Source organism: Ovis aries, chromosome 12, assembly GCF_016772045.2.
Source record: "Ovis aries strain OAR_USU_Benz2616 breed Rambouillet chromosome 12, ARS-UI_Ramb_v3.0, whole genome shotgun sequence".
Taxonomy (NCBI): Eukaryota; Metazoa; Chordata; class Mammalia; order Artiodactyla; family Bovidae; genus Ovis; species Ovis aries.
Window position 1 is genome coordinate 11,645,240 of NC_056065.1, and position 18,465 is coordinate 11,663,704.

General features: G+C 39.4%; 1 long non-coding RNA gene across 4 annotated transcripts in view; it reads left to right on the forward strand.

Annotated features, from left to right (window-relative positions):
* Positions 1–18,465, forward strand: part of LOC105611804 (uncharacterized) — a 175,460-nt gene that overhangs the window by 19,027 nt on the left and 137,968 nt on the right. For all 4 annotated transcript variants that reach the window (XR_009595661.1, XR_009595660.1, XR_009595659.1 and 1 more), the window contains exons 2-3: positions 14,230–14,355; positions 16,038–16,113. This is a non-coding gene — a long non-coding RNA (uncharacterized LOC105611804). The remainder of the gene's footprint in view (positions 1–14,229; positions 14,356–16,037; positions 16,114–18,465) is intronic.

Genomic DNA, 18,465 nt, shown 5'->3' on the forward strand with positions numbered 1-18,465 from the left:
TGTGAACAGTGCTGCAGTGAACATTGGGGGGCATGTATCTTTTCAAATTATGATTTTTCTCCAGAGATACACCCAGGAATGAAATTGCAGGATCATATAGTAATCATATATTAACTGTTTTTAGTTTTTAAAGGATTCTCCATACTGGCTACACTAATTTACATCCCCATCAACAGTGTAGGAAGTCCTTTTTCTCCACACCTTGTTCAGCATTTATAGTTTGTAGACATCTGCAAGGAGATCCAACCAGTCCATTCTGAAGGAGATCAGCCCTGGGTGTTCTTTGGAAGGAATGATGCTAAAGCTGAAACTCCAGTACTTTAGCCACCTCATGTGAATTGACTCATTGGAAAAGACTCTGATGCTGGGAGGGATTGGGGGCAGGAGGAGAAGGGGACGACAGAGGATGAGATGGCTGGATGGTATCACGGACTCGATGGACGTGAGTCTGAGTGAACTCTGGGAGTTGGTGTTGGACAGGGAGGCCTGGTGTAATGTGATTCATGGGGTTGCAAAGAGTCGGACATGACTGAGCGACTGAACCGAACTGAACGGAGACATTTTGATGATGGCCATTCTGACTTGTGTGAGGTAATACCTCATTATTATCTTGATTTGATTTCTTGAATAATTAGTGATGTTGAACATTTTTTCTTGTGCCTGTTGGTCATCTGTCTTCTTTGGAGAAATGTCTGTTTAGAGCTTCTGCCCATTTTTTGATTGGGTTGTTTGTTCGTTTTTGATATTGAACCATATGAGCTATTTGTGTGTTTTGGCAGTGAGTTCCTTGTCAGTTGCTTTGCAAACACTTTCTTCCATTCTGTAGGTTGTCTTTTCGCTTTGTTTATGGTTTCCTTTGCTGTGCAAAAGTTTTTTAGTTTAATTAGGCCCCATTTAAAGCTTCCCAGGTGGTGCAATGGTAAAGAATCTGCCTGCCAGTGTAGGAGGTTTAAGAGACACGGGTCCCATCCCTGGGTCGAGAAGATCCTGTGGAGAAAGGAATAGCAACCCACTCCAGGATTCTTGCCTGGAAAACTCCACAGACAGAGGAGCCTGGCTGGCTATAGTCCATGGAATTGCAAAGAGTCAGACGTGACTGAGCTCACACACACAGGCCCCATTTGTTTATTTTTTGTCTTTAATCCCATTACTCTAGGAAATAGATCCAAAAAATATTGCTGCAATCTGTCAGAAAGCATTGTGCCTGTGTTTTCCTCTAGGAGTTTTATGGTAATCTGGTCTTGAATTTAGGTCTTTAATCTATTTTGAGTTTATTTTCATATATGGTATTAGAGAATGTTCGGATTTCATTCTTTAGCTGTCCTGTTTTCCCAGCACCGCTTATTGAAGAGACCGTCTTTTCTATTCTATTCTTTTCTATTCTAGCCTCCTTTGTTGTAGATTAATTGACCATAGGTGCATGGATGTATCTCTGGACTTTCTATGCTGTTCCATTGATCTGTATTTCTGCTTTTGTGCCAGTACCATACTGTCTAGATTACTGTAGCTTTGTAATATAGTATAAAATCTGGGAGTATGGCTACTCCAGCTCTGTTCTTTCTCAAGATTGCTTTGTTTTTTCAAAGACTTTAGTGTTTTGTGTTCAAAGTCTTTTGTGTTTCCATAGAAATAAAAAATGGAGAAGGCAATGGCAACACACTCCAGTACTCTTGCCTGGAAGATCCCATGGAAGGAGGAGCCTGATAGGCTGCAGTCCATGGGGTCGCTAAGAGGCGGACACACTGAGCGACTTCACTTTCACTTTTCACTTTCATACATGGGAGAAAGAAATGGCAACCCACTCCAGTGTTCTTGCCTGGAGAATCCCAGGGATGGGGGAGCCTGGTGGGCTGCCATTTATGGGGTTGCACAGAGTCGGATGTGACTGATGCAACTTAGCAGCAGCAGCAGCAGAAATAAAAAAAAATTTTTTTTGTTCCAATACTATAAAAAATGGCACTGATAATTTGATAGGGATTGCATTGAATCTATAGATTGCCTGGTATAGAATGGTCATTTTAACAATATTGATTTGTTCAGTCCAAAACATGGTATATCTTTTCATTCACGTGGTCTTCAATTTCTTGCATCAGTGTCTTATAGGTTTTGGAGTACAGGTCTTTTGCTTCCTTAGGTTCATTTATTTCTAGATATTTAATTCTTTTTGATTCAATGGTCAATGGGATTGTTCCTTAATATCTGATTCTGCTATTTCATTGTTAGTGTATAGAAATATGACAAATTTCTCTATATTAATTTTGTATCATGTAACTTAATTGAATTCATTGATGAGCTCTAGTAGTTTTGTGGTAGCATTTTTAGGATATTCTGCGTATATAGTCTGTCATCTGCAAACAGTGATGGTTTTACTACTTCTTTTACAATTTGAATTCCTTTTATGTTTTTTCTCTGATTGCTGCCGCTAAAACTATGTTGAATAAAAGTGATGAGAGTGGGCATCCTTGTTTTGTTCCTGATCTTAGGGGAAATGCTTTCAGCTTTTCACTGTTCAGTATGATGTTAGCTTTGGGTTTGTCATATATGGCCTTTATTATGTTGAAGTATATTCCCTCTATGCCCACTTTCTAGGGAGTGTTTTTTTTTTTATCATAAATGGATGTTGAATTTTATCAGAGGCTTTTTCTGTATCTATTGAGGTGATCATATGGTTTTTATTCTTCAATTTTTTAATGTGATGTATCACATTGATTAGCTTGCAGATATTAAAAAAAATACTTGTATCCCTGGAATAAATTTCCGTTGATCATGGTTTATGATCCTTATTGGATTCTGTTTGCTAGTATGTTGTTGAGGATTTTTGCAACTGTGTTCATTGGTGATATTGGTCTATAAATTTCTATTTTTGTGGTATCTAAAATAACAATAGAAAAGATCCATGAAATTAAAGGCTGTTCTTTGAAGAAATAAACAAAATTGATAAGGCTTTCGCCAAATTCACAGAGAAAAAAAGGGCCTAAATCAATAAAATCAGAAATGAAAAAGAAGTTACAAGGATATAAAAGATCCTAAGAGGCTACTGTTAGTAACTGGTGACCCAAGGATGAAAGAGTAGGTAAAACCAAGGAGGGTCTTGGAATGCAGGAACAGAAAAACCAGACCCTTATCATCTTTCCCTCCCCTGTGTTGTAACTATTAATGGATTTCAGGTCCTCCTGAGCAGTATAAGCTATCTCCCCTCCTACCCCACTAGGGAGAAGGCATTTGCCTTACTCTTCCCCCAACCCAGTATACGTGCCTCATCCAATCAGCAAATGCCTTGCAAGACCCTTATTCTACTCCTTGTACCCTGGGTATAAAAGTGGACTAAGGACCCCTGTTCAGTGTTGGTTCTCCCTTGATCTGGCCCACTGTTCTAACAGCGTCTCCCACTCTAATAAACTTTATTTCCCTTTGATTCTCTTTCACGTCTGGAAATTCTTTTCCAATCTGTGCCCGGACCACGACAGTAAGTATGCACCTATAAAATGGACAACTTTGAAGAAACAGACATATTCTTAGATACTCATAAGGCTGAACCAGGAAGAAATAGAAAATGCAGATAGACCAATTCCCAGCATGGAAATTGAATCAGTAATTTAAAAACTCCCAACGAACAAAAATCTAAGACCAGATGGCTTTACAGGTGAATTCTACCATTTAGAGTAAACACTTATCCTTCTGAAACTATTCCAAAAAATTGCAGAGGAAGGAATACTTCTGGACTCATTATGTGAGGTCCACCTGATGACCACCTATCTTTCTGAAACTATTCCACATCAGCAATGTGTTTTACTGCAACTTTTTTTTTTCTTTTTAAAAATTGTTTGTTAACCATGATAAGTCACATAGGTCAGTACAGTTTTTGTACTTTTCTCTTTGTGAAAAATAATATGTGGTTCTAAGCACTTATTTTAAAAAAAAAAAAAGTCAAAATAATACAAGACAGATCCAGCCAGGAGAGACTTAGACTTGGGATAATTGATAGCTGATTATGTGCTGATTGTTTCTTCTGCTCAAAATTAATGACATACTTTACTTGTAAGCACAGTCAGGCTCAAGAGCTTTTCAGTGGGTACTAGGCAAATAACAAAGGTCAAAATTGTGAGTCTTTACATTTCTGACTGTGGTCCTTTATTATTCTTTAAGTATTTCAGAAAGAGCAGTTTCTGCAGAAAGGTTGGTTACTAGTGATAAGTGTAAGTAGCCTGTGGTTTTCTTGTAGGCCGTTGGAATTGGAAAAGTTCTGAAGGTTGAACTGATGTTATCATTTATATTTAAACCACATTTACTGACTGAAAAATTTAGCTAATGAGTCTCTTTTGTGCTCTCCTGAAATAAATCAAAGCTTTTTTTCGACATGTCCTGGCTCCCAGTACTTATCTGAACGTTGTTGTGACTCTTGGAACATTAAACCTTCTGATTTTCCTGACTGGTCATTTGAGGACAAGATAAAAGATTCAGGATGAACAGGAAAATGTCTCCGAAGGCAGTTGTTTCTATTTCTAAGGTATAATAAAAAGTTGTTGAAATACCACGTCTGACTTTAAAACAGAAAAATATTCGTGACTTTTATGAGACCTGATCTATAGGCGGGGAGAGACCATCTGTCTCCTAGAGTTTACTTGGGATTAAAGTCCTTATTTTGTCAAGAAAAACATTCCACTCCCCTAAAGACATTCCACTCCCTTTGAATAGGACTAAACATGTCTCAAGTGTGCTAATATCTTATACATAGTTATTTTATTAGGTTTTGGTCATATGTTTGATTTAACTGACTATGTGTAGCTAAATCACTCCAACATATGACTAAATAGAAATTCTGGCCAAGAGTTTAATTTTTTTCTTGGTCTTGTACATTGTTTTCTTATATTTTAAGACCATCAAAATCTTACATTAAAGTTTAACAAATCATTGAGAATGTTTATCTTTAAATTTGTATAGTATTTTAAAATATTTTAGATCAAACAGTGTTTGCTGTGTCAACAATTTAGGCATGTGCTATAGAAGTTACGGTAGTTTTTAAGGTTTTCATGAAGTCAAGATGAATAGTAAGATATATTCATGTTGGGCAGGAGGAGAGTTTTCTGTACCCTTCTAGGTTCTTCTGGCTTGTCTAAGAATTGAGTTGACATGAGAGAGATTAACAAGAGAAAATCAAAATTTTAATGACCTATGTACAATGGGAGATATCCAGAAAGAAAAACCAAATAACTATCTCAAATGGCTGAGACCCTCACCTTTAAATACCATTTTTAGCTTAAGAAAAAAGAGGATGTTGGGGGTGGTGGTTTGGGACTTCAGAAGGGAAGAGGGCAATGCCCATGGAGGTAGAAAAATAAATATTTGGTGAATAAATATTTGCTGGGCCACAAAGAGGCCTGGGAAATAGAGAGCAATTTTGACAGACTTTTCCAGCTTCTTCCTTATCTACACACCTAGTTCCTACTGTAGCTATTTAGGGGGTTAGCCCTCTTCCTGAAGAGGCCCTCCATCTAAACGATTTTGGGGGCAGTTATGGGAAAGTCAAAGTTTCTTCTTGAGTATTCTGGGTGTTAATTGTTTTCAGTTCAAAATAATCCACGTGAGACATTTTGGGGTGGCAGATTTTGCTTTCCTACGCTCACAAGGGAGGTGCTGTAGGGTTGCTGGGAAAACAAAGATTTGCACCCTGAATCTATTATTTATAACTTTGACAGTTTAATTAGTCTGGGTCCCTGTTCTCTCAATTATAAAATAATCTTTACCTCAAGTGCTATTTGGCATAAGTATCAATTTCTGCCTTATGTATTTAATATGTACTATATTGTTTTATATTTGTGAAATATGGTTATATAAATGAACAGGCTTTTGACATGTTTCTCTGGTGATTCAGATGGTAAAGAATCCACCTGAAATGTAGGAGACCTGAGTTCAATCCCTGGTTTGGGAAGATCCCCCGGAGAAAGGAATAGCAACCCATTCCAGCATTCTTGCCTGGAAAATTCCATGGACAGAGGAGTCTGGTGGGGTACAGTTCATGGGTCTCAAACAGTCAGACGTAACTGAGTGACTAAACCTTTACATTGTAAAAAGTCGTATTATATTGCTTATATTTGTTTCATAAATTTGTTTTTAGGATCAGTGGGTCAAGAATTCTGACTTTTTAAAATTCTTTAGTGTTTTTCATTCTTCCCAATAACTGTTTGGATTTTAAATAAAGCTGGAGATAATCACACTAGTCTTTGTTGGGAGAATGGTCACTGTAGTCAGACTTCATCTTTTTGGGGTTACTTGATTCTTGTATTTTTTTCCCAAAATTTTGTGCTGTGTGGAAGTTGACAAAGTGTATTGATAAGTTTCAACTGACAAAACGGCATTCTTGGCACTCTATCTCCAATGACCCTTGGCATTACAGTGATCCCTCATACCTGCAGGGTAGGGGGAACTAGTTTCATGAACCTCCTTGTACCCTCATTCCAAAATCTGAAGATGTGCAAGGCCTTTATATAAAATGGTGTAGCATTTGCACAGAACCTGTACACACCCTCCTGTATACTTTAAATCATATCCAGGTTACTTATAATACCTAATACAATGTAAATGTTATGTAAATAGTTGCTGACTGACAAAGTCAAGGTTTTCTTTTTGGAACCCTGGAATTTTTTCCGCAACTATTTTTAGTCCATGGCCAGTTAAATCTGTGCATATGGAACCCTCGGATATGGAGGGCTGAGTACATTTGGGTTGGGTAGGTGGAAGTGAGGGACTTAATTTCCTTCTGGATTCTTTTCTTTTCCTTGTCCCTCGAAATTACCACTGTAGGTGGTGTATCTATGGAATGGTCAGGTGGCCTGGGCAGTACCTGGGGGAAGGGTGAAGCTCAAGAGACACAACAGTGAAGACTGAGTAGTCTCTGACTGTTAAATTCTGAAATTAGTCCTTAATAGGTAAGAGAGAGATGTTACTTTAAAGAACTAGTCAATTTTGTCCCCAGGGGATAGTTGACAATGCCTGGGGACATTTCTGATTAACTTAGCTGTTCTTAGCAACTGTTATTTCCTCTCAAACTCCTATTCTGCCTTACCCCACCCTAAACCAGTCTTCCTTTCATTAGTCTTGTTACAGTGAACTACCTCAAAACCGTGAAACAAAACATAATCTTGCATCACAAAGGCAGATATTAATAGGAAACACAGGAGAGACTGTCTGTGGGTGTGTGTGCGCGCGCGTACCTGAGCTACTGGCATTAGTGGGTAGAGGCCAGCGATACTGCTAAGCTGTCTACAGTGTAGAGGATAGCTCTTCAAAACTGAGAATTATCTGGTTAAATACGTCAGTAGCATTGAGTTTGAGTAACCCTGTTTTAAAAGAATTGACTTTCCAGCCTGTGAATCTTGACTATAAAGAAATAAAGATATTAATGTACATTGTTAAAAACATGTTGATTGGAATAATGCAATTTAGAACATTTCAGGAAAAATTGTAGAAAAACAGTCAAGTCTGGCAACAATTATCAAAGTACTGTTAGGGGAACTTTTATTCATTCAGTCATTCAGTGAAGATTCACTGAATGTCAGCTTTGATTCAGTCCATTCTAGGTGTTCAAACAGCTCTGGGGCTGTTTGGTGACTCTTTCCTTATTAAGAGAATGGACCTGTTAAGGCCCTTAGATCTAATGTCATCAAACATGCAGAAATCATAAAATTCACTGCCCTGCCACTGTTCTGGGTACATCCTCACCAAGTTCATATGAAGATTTTGTTTCCCTGTGTGTCCAAAAGTGCACAGTTTGGACGAGCTGAAGTTACATTCCTCTGTGTAAAGTGGTCCATGGGTAGTTACTCTCTTACAGGCTTGGTTTGTGTAAATTAGCATCCTCGAGTTTTATTACTCTGAGATATTGGTCATATAGCTTCTGGTCCTGTGTGGTTGTGTGCCAGAGCAGTTTGCTGACGTGCATGTAGCATTGTGGGTGTTGTGTGGATGGTCATCTTATTTTTTCTACATTCCTATTGTTTTTCTAGTATACACTTTGATTGACCTTACAACAGTAAATTATTTATTTTTAGAGGGAAAGAAAATAAATGCAAATACTCATCTTGTTCTCAGTATTTATGACCTTCCTTTTGGGATGTGTTAGTACTGCTTTTTGTTGACTGGGATTTGTATAACCTGTTGCCATCAGTTCAGTTCTGTCACTCAGTCGTGTCCGACTCTTTGCGACCCCAGGAACTGCAGCACGCCAGGCCTCCCTGTCCATCACCAATTGTACCATCATGAACTCATTAATTTTTACATAAAAAATGTTATCCAGCTTAAAATAATGCCCTTTCACTGAACTCCTGCAGCATTTATTGTTGGATTACTTACTTTGAGTAATTTTAACTTTTGTTGTCTTTCAGATGCACATGTATTCCAGTTACAACCCAAGTAGAATGTAAGCTCTCAGAGTGTATAAATCAGGGTCTATAACTTCCTGGAAACTTCTAGGAGCCCAACATAGTCTGGGTACTCCTTGGATAATCAGTGATCCTAGCTATTAGATACAGTTTACCCAGAATGTTCAAAGTGTCACAGGCTCTATAGGAGTTATCTTGCAGGCAGTGAGTGGGTTCAGATTTATTACGTGTTTTGAAGACCCAGCTATTCAGTTAAATGATCCAGAGTAGAGTGAAAAAAATGCACCGGTATTAGGATGGTGCTAAAGTAACTGCGGTTTTGCATTGTTGCACTTTGCCATTTAATATTGGAATTCATTCTTAAATACATGTGGTTATGTTCTATATCATTTTAATGCACATTTCTTGCTCTGTGTTTTTGCTAATGAATTATTACTTGCTATTTATTTTCTATGTATTTTAGACTGTGGAAATGATGTTAGACCAAAAGCAAATTTGAGTGATTTTCTTTTTCGAGTTCCAAATGAATCATAAAGCAGCGGAGACAGCTTACAATGTCAACAATGCATTTGACCCAGGACCTGCTAATGAACGTACAGTGCAGTGATGGTTCAAGAGGTTTTGCAAAGGAGACGAGAGCCTTGATGATGAGGAGCTTAGTGGCCAGCCGTTGGAAGCTGACGATGGTCAATTGAGAGCAATCACTGAAGCTGATCCTCTTACAACTACTTGAGAAGTTGCTCAGTAACTCAACGTCGACCTTTCTATGGTCGATTGGAAAGGTGAAAAACCTCAATAAGTGGGTGCCTCATGAGCTGACCGCAAATTAAAAAACAGTCATTTTGGGGTGTTATCGTCTCTTATTCTGTGTAATAAGAATGAACCATTTCTCAATCGAATTGTGATGTGTGAGGGAAATGGATTTTATTCGACAACCAGTGATAACCAGTTCAGTGGCTGGACCAAGAAGAAGCCCCAGAGCACTCCCCAAAGCCAAACTTGCACCAAAAGAAGGGTCACAGTCACTATTTGGTGGTCTGCTGCCCATGTGATCCACTACTGCTTTCTGAATCCTGGCGAAACAGTTACCTCTTGAGAACTATGCTACTGGACTTGCTTGTTTCTGGGTATTGGAGTACAACACCCAGAAACAAGCAAGTCCATTGGTCCACAGGATATCATGCAAGGTTGTGCCCCACTGGCTGGTACCAGAATTAGCCCTTGGAGGTGAAGCTTTGTCTCTTTCTGGTGTTCAGATCCTAGAGGCAGAGACAGTTACTACATCTCCCACTACCACCCGAGACTGCAGGAGTTCACTCCCTGGTCTCTTGTCTCCGTGTAATTTGGTTAAGAAAAAAACACTGGTTGGTTGTTCCTTTTCCTTTGTAAAGGGTCTGGAGAACAGGATCCTCAGTGAGGTCAACTTTTAGGTGTAACCAGATTGCTAGAGTGGGGACTCATTTCAGTTGTCATGCATCTCACACACTAGTAGACAAGGCCAGGGTGGTAACTGGAAGTACAAAGTGAAGATCTACTAAACTTATCCTGGCTTATTTTAATGTAACTATTAATAAGCCTTGGCTTTAAAGTAAAAGACAAATCTGGGACAAATACACAGTGGATAGGACATCAGGATAACAGATGCAAACCTGGACCATCCAGGCACACTAGGATGTGAACTTATTCTAAGGAGAAGGGTCTTGTTCACATCCAGAAAAAGAAGGTCAGTATAGCTGACGTGTATTGAGTGGTGCCGAGGGCTGCATGAGATGGAATTGCACAGGTGGAGGTGAGCAAGACAGAACAGGGAGGAGCTTCAAGGCTGCTGTGAGGGTTTTGGATTTTATTTTAGGTGTAATGAAAAGCCATTGGAGAGTTTTCAGCAGGGGAGCAACGTGATCTGATCTGCACTTTTAAAAGCCTACTTTTGCTTTTTATGCAGTATGGAACTTTGGGTGCAAGAATGATGGGTAGGCAAGCAGGAAGAGATTTTAGTAGCCCAAGTGAAGGTGGCTTAGAGAATAAAGAAATGGTATTGTCAGTGAAAAATCAGTCAATCTAAGAAAGAAATGGAAAATTTTATTCGAGTCAAATTTGGGGATTATAACCCAAGAAGAGCATCGCAGGAAGCTCTGAGAATTGTTCTGCCACTTAGAAATCAAGGCACAATTAAGTTTATTTCTTTTCTTTTTTTTTTGAGACAGAAGCCTGTACATCAAATGATGTATTATTGACAGTTTATATAATCCAGCTCTAAGTGTCATCCTGGTGGTCATGTGACCCCTTACAAGATCAGAAGCAGTTCTGCCTTTTAAGCAGCTGTCTTCTTGATGCTAGAGACTGTTGCTCCTTAGGGTTGAGCAGGTATTCCTGCCGATGGAGGAGGGAGGTCTGGTCAATGCATAATGCAGATACACAAAGCACAGTGCGGGGAGAGAGGAGACCAAAGGGCAGAGAAGAAGTTTTATGTTTACACTTTTCTTGTTTTGTCATAAAATATGAATTTTATTTCACAGAATGGTTCGAGTTAAAATATGTTTTGGAGTTATGACTGTTGATGGGGTATGAGTCAATTTAATTTGGGGTATGAGAATAAAAAGTAACTGTTCGGTTTCTGGCTTGAGTAGCCAGGTGGACTCTAGTGTCATTTGCTGTAAGGTAAACATGGTAGATAAACCTGGATGGGGGAGAATCAGGAGTTCAGTTCTGAAATGAATGCCTTTCAGAGTTCAGTGAAGAAGGGTGGACTTGCAGAGGCAGGTTTGTGAGAATGAAGTGTACAGGTAGTATCTGAAAAATGTGGATGAGCTGAGAACAAGCAGGTGATTAGGCAGGTAGGATGCCAGACAATGTGGTTCTACAAGAGGAGGAAATGTCTCAAGGAGAGGGGAGTCCTAAGGAGCTCAGCTCTGTGGGGAGTTTGGGAAAAGGGCAGGGAAATCACATTGGTTTGGACATGATGGAGGTTTTTGGTGATCTTGCTTACAATAGTTTCTGTGGAATGGTGGTGACCGGATCCAGTTAGATCAAACTGATGATCAGCTAAGAAGTAAGGAAGTGAAGAGAATGACTTTAAAGATCAACGTAGAGAAGTATTACTGGGAAAGGAACTAAAAACAGAGGGGAGGGCTTACAGCTCTGAAGAGGTGTGATCATGGGAATGTAATTCTTTCTCTCTCTGCATTTATGTATTCACCCATTGATCACCTGATGCACTGATCCATCCATTATCATCCTTTCATTATTTAAAATTATCAATTGAATGACAGGAGGTTAGAGTGTGCTGAAAGTCCTTGAAATGGGGATAGGAATGTGACCCAAAGCACCAGTGGAGAAGCATTTAGGAGGAGGAACACCTTGCCTGTTGGAAGAGGAGGCAGAAAGGTAGACTTCAGACATAGAGATGGTATGTTTGATGGCAGAAGATGAGGAAATTCTCATTTTAGTCCTACTTGCTCAGTGAAGTATGATCAGCGGATAATAACCAGAATGGCAGAGGTGGGGGGCTGTAGATTTGAGAAGAAAAAAAAAGGTGTGATGTGGTGGTTTTGCATAGTGGGGGAGCAAGTATTCAAAGAGTGTAGTAAAATACTTAACTAGTGTTTAGTGCCCTTTAGAGATTTGCAATCACTAACAAAGTGAAGAGGAACTAAAAAGCCTCTTGATGAAAGTCAAAGAGGAGAGTGAAAAAGTTGGCTTAAAGCTCAACATTCAGAAAACAAAGATCATGGCATCCGGTCCCATCACTTCATGGGAAATAGACGGGAAACAGTGGAAACAGTGTCAGACTTTCTTTTTGGGGACTCCAAAATCACTGTAGATGGTGATTGCAGCCATGAAATTAAAAGACACTTACTCCTTGGAAGAAAAGTTATGATCAACCTAGATAGCATATTCAAAAGCAGACATTACTTTGCCAATAAATGTCCATCTAGTCAAGGCTATGGTTTTTCCAGTGGTCATGTATGGATGTGTAAATTGGACTGTGAAGAAAGCTGAGTGCCGAAAAATTGATGCTTTTGAACTGTGGTGTTGGAGAAGACTCTTGAGAGTCCCTTGGACTGCAAGGAGATCCAACTAGTCCATTCTAAAGGAGATCAGCCCTGGGTGTTCTTTGGAAGGACTGATGCTAAAGCTGAAACTCCAGTACTTTGGCCACCTCATGCGAAGAGTTGACTCATTGGAAAAGACTGATGCTGGGAGGGATTGAGGGCAGGAGGAGAAGGGGACGACAGAGGATGAGATGGCTGGATGGCATCACTGACTCGATGGACATGAGTTTGAGTGAACTCCGGCAGTTGGTGATGGACAGGGAGGCCTGGTGTGCTGCGATTCATGGGGTCGCAAAGAGTTGGACACGACTGAGCGACTGAACTGAACTGGACGTTAAACTGGAATTGTTAACTTGCTTGTGTGCAGCTTCAGTTAGAGACAGAGCAGGCAGATTGCTGTATTTAAACAGGGTCAGAAATTACACTGCAGATGATGACTGCAGCCATGAAATTAAAAGATACTTGCTCCTTGGAAGAGAAGTTGTGACCAACCTAGATGGCATATTTAAAAGCAGAGACATTACTTTGCCAACAAGGGTCCATCTAGTCAAAGCTATGGTTTTTCCAGTAGTCGTGTATGGATGTGAGAATTGGACTATAAAGAAAGCTGAACACTGAATGATGCTTTCAAACTGTGGTGTTGGGGATGACTCTTGAGAGGCCCTTGTGCTGCAAGGAGATCCACCCGGTCCATCCTAAAGGAGATCAGTTCTGAATATTCATTGGAAGGACTGATGGTGAAGCTGAAACTCCAATGCTTTGGCCACCTGATGCAAAGGACTGACTCATTGGCAAAGACCCTGATGCTGGGAAGGATTGAAGGCAGGAGGAGAAGGGGATGACAGAGGATGAGATGGTTGGATGGCATCACCGCCTCAGTGGACATGAGTTTGAGCAAGCTCCGGGAGTTGGCGATGGACAGAGAGACCTGGCGTGCTGCATCCATGAGGTCAGAAAGAGTTGGACATGACTGAGCAACTGAACTAAACTGAACTGAAAAATTCCATTGTTGTGTCTACAAAGAGAGGAGAGTGTGAAAGGGCAGAGGCCTGCTTAGGGCAAGGGCAATGGGGAGTGGTCTACTGGGGCAGGAGTATTTCAGCACTGACGTTAATTTGCCAGCACATGGTAGCAGTAAACAGCAGGCAAGCTTTCAGTCAGCCTCATTGTCATTTAAAAATTCTCTTCTGCTAGAGCATCCCTTCCTGCTTATATCTGGGAAGGATCAGGTTCTCTCTGTGAACCTTCCCTGGGCCACTGTTTACTAAGGAAGGAAAGGAGGATTATACTGAAATGCCACCTTTGTTGGACTTCTCAAGTATATGTGTGTGTGTATTGTTGTTGTTTATTTATGTGTTTGTATGAATAGAGGTCTATTTTTAGGTTTTGAAATTGAGCTCTTGTGATCTATTTATCCTTATAGCAATATCACATTCTCTTAACTGCTGTATCTTTATAATAAGAAAATATATGTTAAGCAAATATTACACCTTTTTTCCTTTATTTCTCAGAATTGTTTTGGCTATGATCTTCCATATAAATTTTGAAATCAGTTTGTAATCTTAAGTGAGAAATTTTTGAGGACACTGATTGGAGCAGCATTGGATTTATAGATTACCTTGGAGAAAAATGGCATGATTTTACGGACATGTTATATTTCCCCCAAATCTTCTTTTATTAGCTTTGATTAGTGGTGTATTCTCTATAGGTGATCTTGGAAGTTTTCACTTGCTGTTCATTCTGACTAGAATGTACTTCTCTCAGATTCTCCAAAGTTGCTTTCTATGTTATATTTCTAGGGTTGCTGCAACAAATTACTGCAAAGCATGAAAATGTGGGCATTTGGAGGCCAAGAAGAGAGCCCTTACTGGGGAAGTGAATCAGCCAACACCTTGATATTCGATTTCACAGCCTCCAGAATTCTGGTAAGTACATGTCTGTTGTTTAAGCCGCCCAGTCTGTGGTGTTTTGTTATTGGCCACCTGGGTTGACTAGGACAGGAGCCATCCACTGTCTGCCTCTTTCAGTTTATGGTGACGTTAGCATTCCTTGCCTTGTAGCTGCATCACTCCTGTCTCTGCCTCTGTCTTCACATCACTTACTCCTCTGTGCGTCTCTGTCTCTTCCTTTTTGTCTCAAATCTCCATCTGCCGTCCTCTTACAAAGACAAGTGTCGTTGAATTTAGTGCTCACTTAGATAGTCCAGGATAATCTCCTCATCTCAAGGTCCTCACTTAATCACATCCATAATGCCACCTTTTCTAAACACAGTCAATGTTTACAAGTTCTAGGGGTTAAGACATGGACATACCTTTTGTGTGGGCCATACTTCAACCTGTTACATCTTATTTATTCATAACTCAAATGTCACTTCCTTAGATGACATTTTCTCTATCTTTCTTATACTCTTATACTTGAAATTTTCTAAATAACTTGTTTAGTGTTTTATCTATTGTCTCTCTTCCCATTTAAAGAAGGTAACTCTTTACAGGTAGAGGCTCCGGTGTATTTATTGATACATTCAGGTTGGTATTCTGATAATACACTTTGGTAAAGCTTTGTAATTTGTTTACAGCTGGTATCTTCTTATACTAGTTGCTAGATATTTTGAATATCATCCCTAACTGTATATCTGGCATCTAGAACAGTGGCTGGCACACAGTAGGCTGTCAGTAAATGATTATATTGACTAAGAGATTGCACAGATTAACATAGAAAAGGAGGAGGATTAGTCTGTGGCCAGGTTATAGAGAGATTTCTATATCATGATCAGGAGTTTGGACTTTTTCCAGAAAAATGATAGACATTCATCCCAGAGTTTTGGGTCTGCAGTTAAAACATGAAACTCAGAATGAATTAGTCTTAAATATTTTGGAACCCCTATTGAACCCTTGAGGTGATAATCAGAAAGATGGAATGAGATGAAGAGAAATCTGCCCTTTTGTTGAAATGGATGATTGCTAATGAACTACACAGCCTCACCTTTATTTCTCAAGAGACACATCCATTGTGTGTGTGTGTGTGTGTGTGTGTGCATGTGCATTTCACTGAAAAATTTGGAATAGATATCTTGAACTATATCGACTGAGATTATTTTTGTTGAGAGCAGCAGAAACTGATTCTGGCCAATTTAAGGGAGAGAAAAAGATCATCATCCATTGGTTTGCTACTGGAGTACCACTTGCAGTCTAAAGAGTGAGTCATTAAATTATGGAAAGGTAAAGAACTGGGCAGCTTCAAGGCTTAGTCCAGGAGCTCATGGACATTTTCTATAGACTGGTTCTGATGATCTCAGTCTCCATGTCCTTCAGTTCTCACTTTCAGAAATTTTTTACACTGAGATTTTTTTTCTATGTTATCTTTGACTTTTAGTGAATGTAGAAGCTGTTCATATTTCCAAATATGTATTCTTCTTCTCTCACAAGATAGAATCCCTGATTTATAGCTGGGTGTCTGAACAAACAAATTGAAGACTGTATTCCCAAACTACCTCTGCTTAAATGTGATCTTATTACAAAGCTCTAGTCAATGAGATGCCAGCAGAAATGCATGTGGTGGTTTTTAGAAACTTTCTTCAGTCAATGGCTCCTTTTTGGATGCTTCCTAGAATGGAGACGAGGCTAGAGATCTAGCTGACAACTGAGACCGCAAGAATTACAGCCACGCAGCATTATGACAGGACGGTGAGTTGAATGAAGACTTCGGCAGAACTGCCCTTCTGTCCCTGTGCTCTGCCCGTGGGCTTTTATGTGAGAGAAATGTGTCTGCATCGCTTGTATATGTGTGATCTCTGGTGTAATCTTGCTTGTATATGTGTGATCTCTGGTGTAATCTTGCTTGTATATGTGTGATCTCTGGTGTAATCTTGCTTGTATATGTGTGATCTCTGGTGTAATCTTGCTTGTATATGTGTATATGTATGTATTGGGTTCATCAAAAAATTTGTTCAGGTGTTTCCAAAAGGTGTTGTACATACACACACACATACACACACACATATAATCTCACTTATACTACTGCTATTTTAGATCTCTGTTAACCACAAATAAATCTAATTCTAACTCATATGCAAAGGTTTATCATAGTATAGTACCCTGAGCATTTCGTTTGTGTTTTTAAGGGCAGATAAGCATTTAAAAATTATTTTATATATTTTTGGATTTGTTACAGTTTGTCTAGACTGTAGCCTGTACTCTGCTTTCTTGGAATGGAAGTCCTTTTTTTGCTCATTTGTACACTTTCTTATTGTAGTGTTGTGTCTCTCAGTTGTGTCCAACTCTCTGTGATCCCACGGACTGTAGCCTACCAGGCATCTCTGTCCATGGGATTCTCCAGGCAAGAACACTGGAGTGGTTGCCATGCCCTCCTCCAGGGGATCTTCCCGACTCTGGGATCAAACCCAGGTATCCTGCATTGCAGGTGGATTCTTTACCATTTGAGCCACTAGGGAACTCTATGTTTATTAAGAAAATTATATTTTGTTTATCATATGTTACTAATATTTCTGTTTGTCTTTTCCATGTGTTCTTTCTGTTTAAATCTTTCATTTTTTCTATACAGCTGTGTTACTATTTAAGTAGTCATCTTTATCAGTTTCTTCCTCCTTATGACTTTGGGCTTTTATGTCATTCTTCAAAGGGCCTTTCTACTCCAAGATGATAAAAAATGTTTGTTCATATCTTCCTGATACATTTATGGTTTTATTTAAAAATTAAAAATCATAAGCTCATTTGGAATTTATTTTTATATAAAGAACAATACAGAGTTACACTTTTCTCCCGCCAGATGACTAGTCAGTTATCCCTATGTTATTTTTTAACTAATCTAATTTTCGAAGTCTTGGGTTTCCAAGACTTCATATGGAAATAGCAAAATAGAAGTTTGATGTTTATGTACTAAAGCCCCACACTATCTTTTCAGATGAATTCCTTAGACAATATATTATGTTTTACAAGACAGCTAATATAAATAACCAGGGGAAACAGAAGAAAGACTAGCTGACTTCTGGGGAAATTTTGGAAACCTTTGCAGTTATTTTAAAACGTGTCTAAATTCTTTGATCCCCCCTGCAAAGATGAAGGCATTTCATGATTATTATCAGAACTTAGTGATTCACTTCCTATGAAGAAAATGTGGTCAAATAGACAAAAGATGTTACCTTCTTGCTATCTCTTAGGTTTCTCGTGGCCAGCTGCCATGTCATCTAGACACTTAAGCAACTCTGTGGAGAGGTCCATGTTTGAGGAGCTGAGGCATCCTGCCTGCCGGGGTCCAGCCCCGGTGGATCCAGGGAATTCGAAGCGGGGATGGCGTTGGCGTGAGAAAAACTTATTTATTTATTAATATAAGATTAGATTAGGAAGAAATAGTGTAGTAGGAAGATTAAGTGGAGAGAAGATGCTGATTAACTTGGGTTACGTGGAAAACCAATAAAGCTCCAGACAAGGAGCTTGCACCATCCACTTTAGGCCGCTGGAGAGTGCCCTGCCTTGGGCTCTCTCTCTTACGGAGACAAGTAAGTAGACATAGTGAGCCTCCACACCCCAGATGGGAATTCAGCCTGAAATTAGAGTGAAGAGGAGACACGGGGGAAACCAGTCCAGCGACTGGCTCTCCTTCTATTGTCCTTCAAGGCCTTTTATACTTTTGATTATACATAGAGATCAATGGGTAATACAAAATTATGTAGCATTTGCAGCCCAGACTCTTTCTGTATATCTTTTTGTATGCAAAAGGTCTCAGGTGATTTACATTACCTTCTGGCCAAGAGGCTTGTTAACACTTTTTGGCTCTTTTCCTTAATGACTGTTAATTTTGTTTCCCCTGAAGTGTTTTTCTTTAATCTGCATCTCCTTAAAGCGTTAAAGTTACATCTCTATAGAACAAAGGGGCAGTGGGTTATAACAAAGAAGGTACTTAACTCAAAGATCTAATGTTGCTAATACCAGGTCTACTACTTGTTTTTCTAAATATGAACTATATCTAAAAATAAAGGATATGAAAATTTGGCAGCAAGTATTGGCTCAACAAATGAA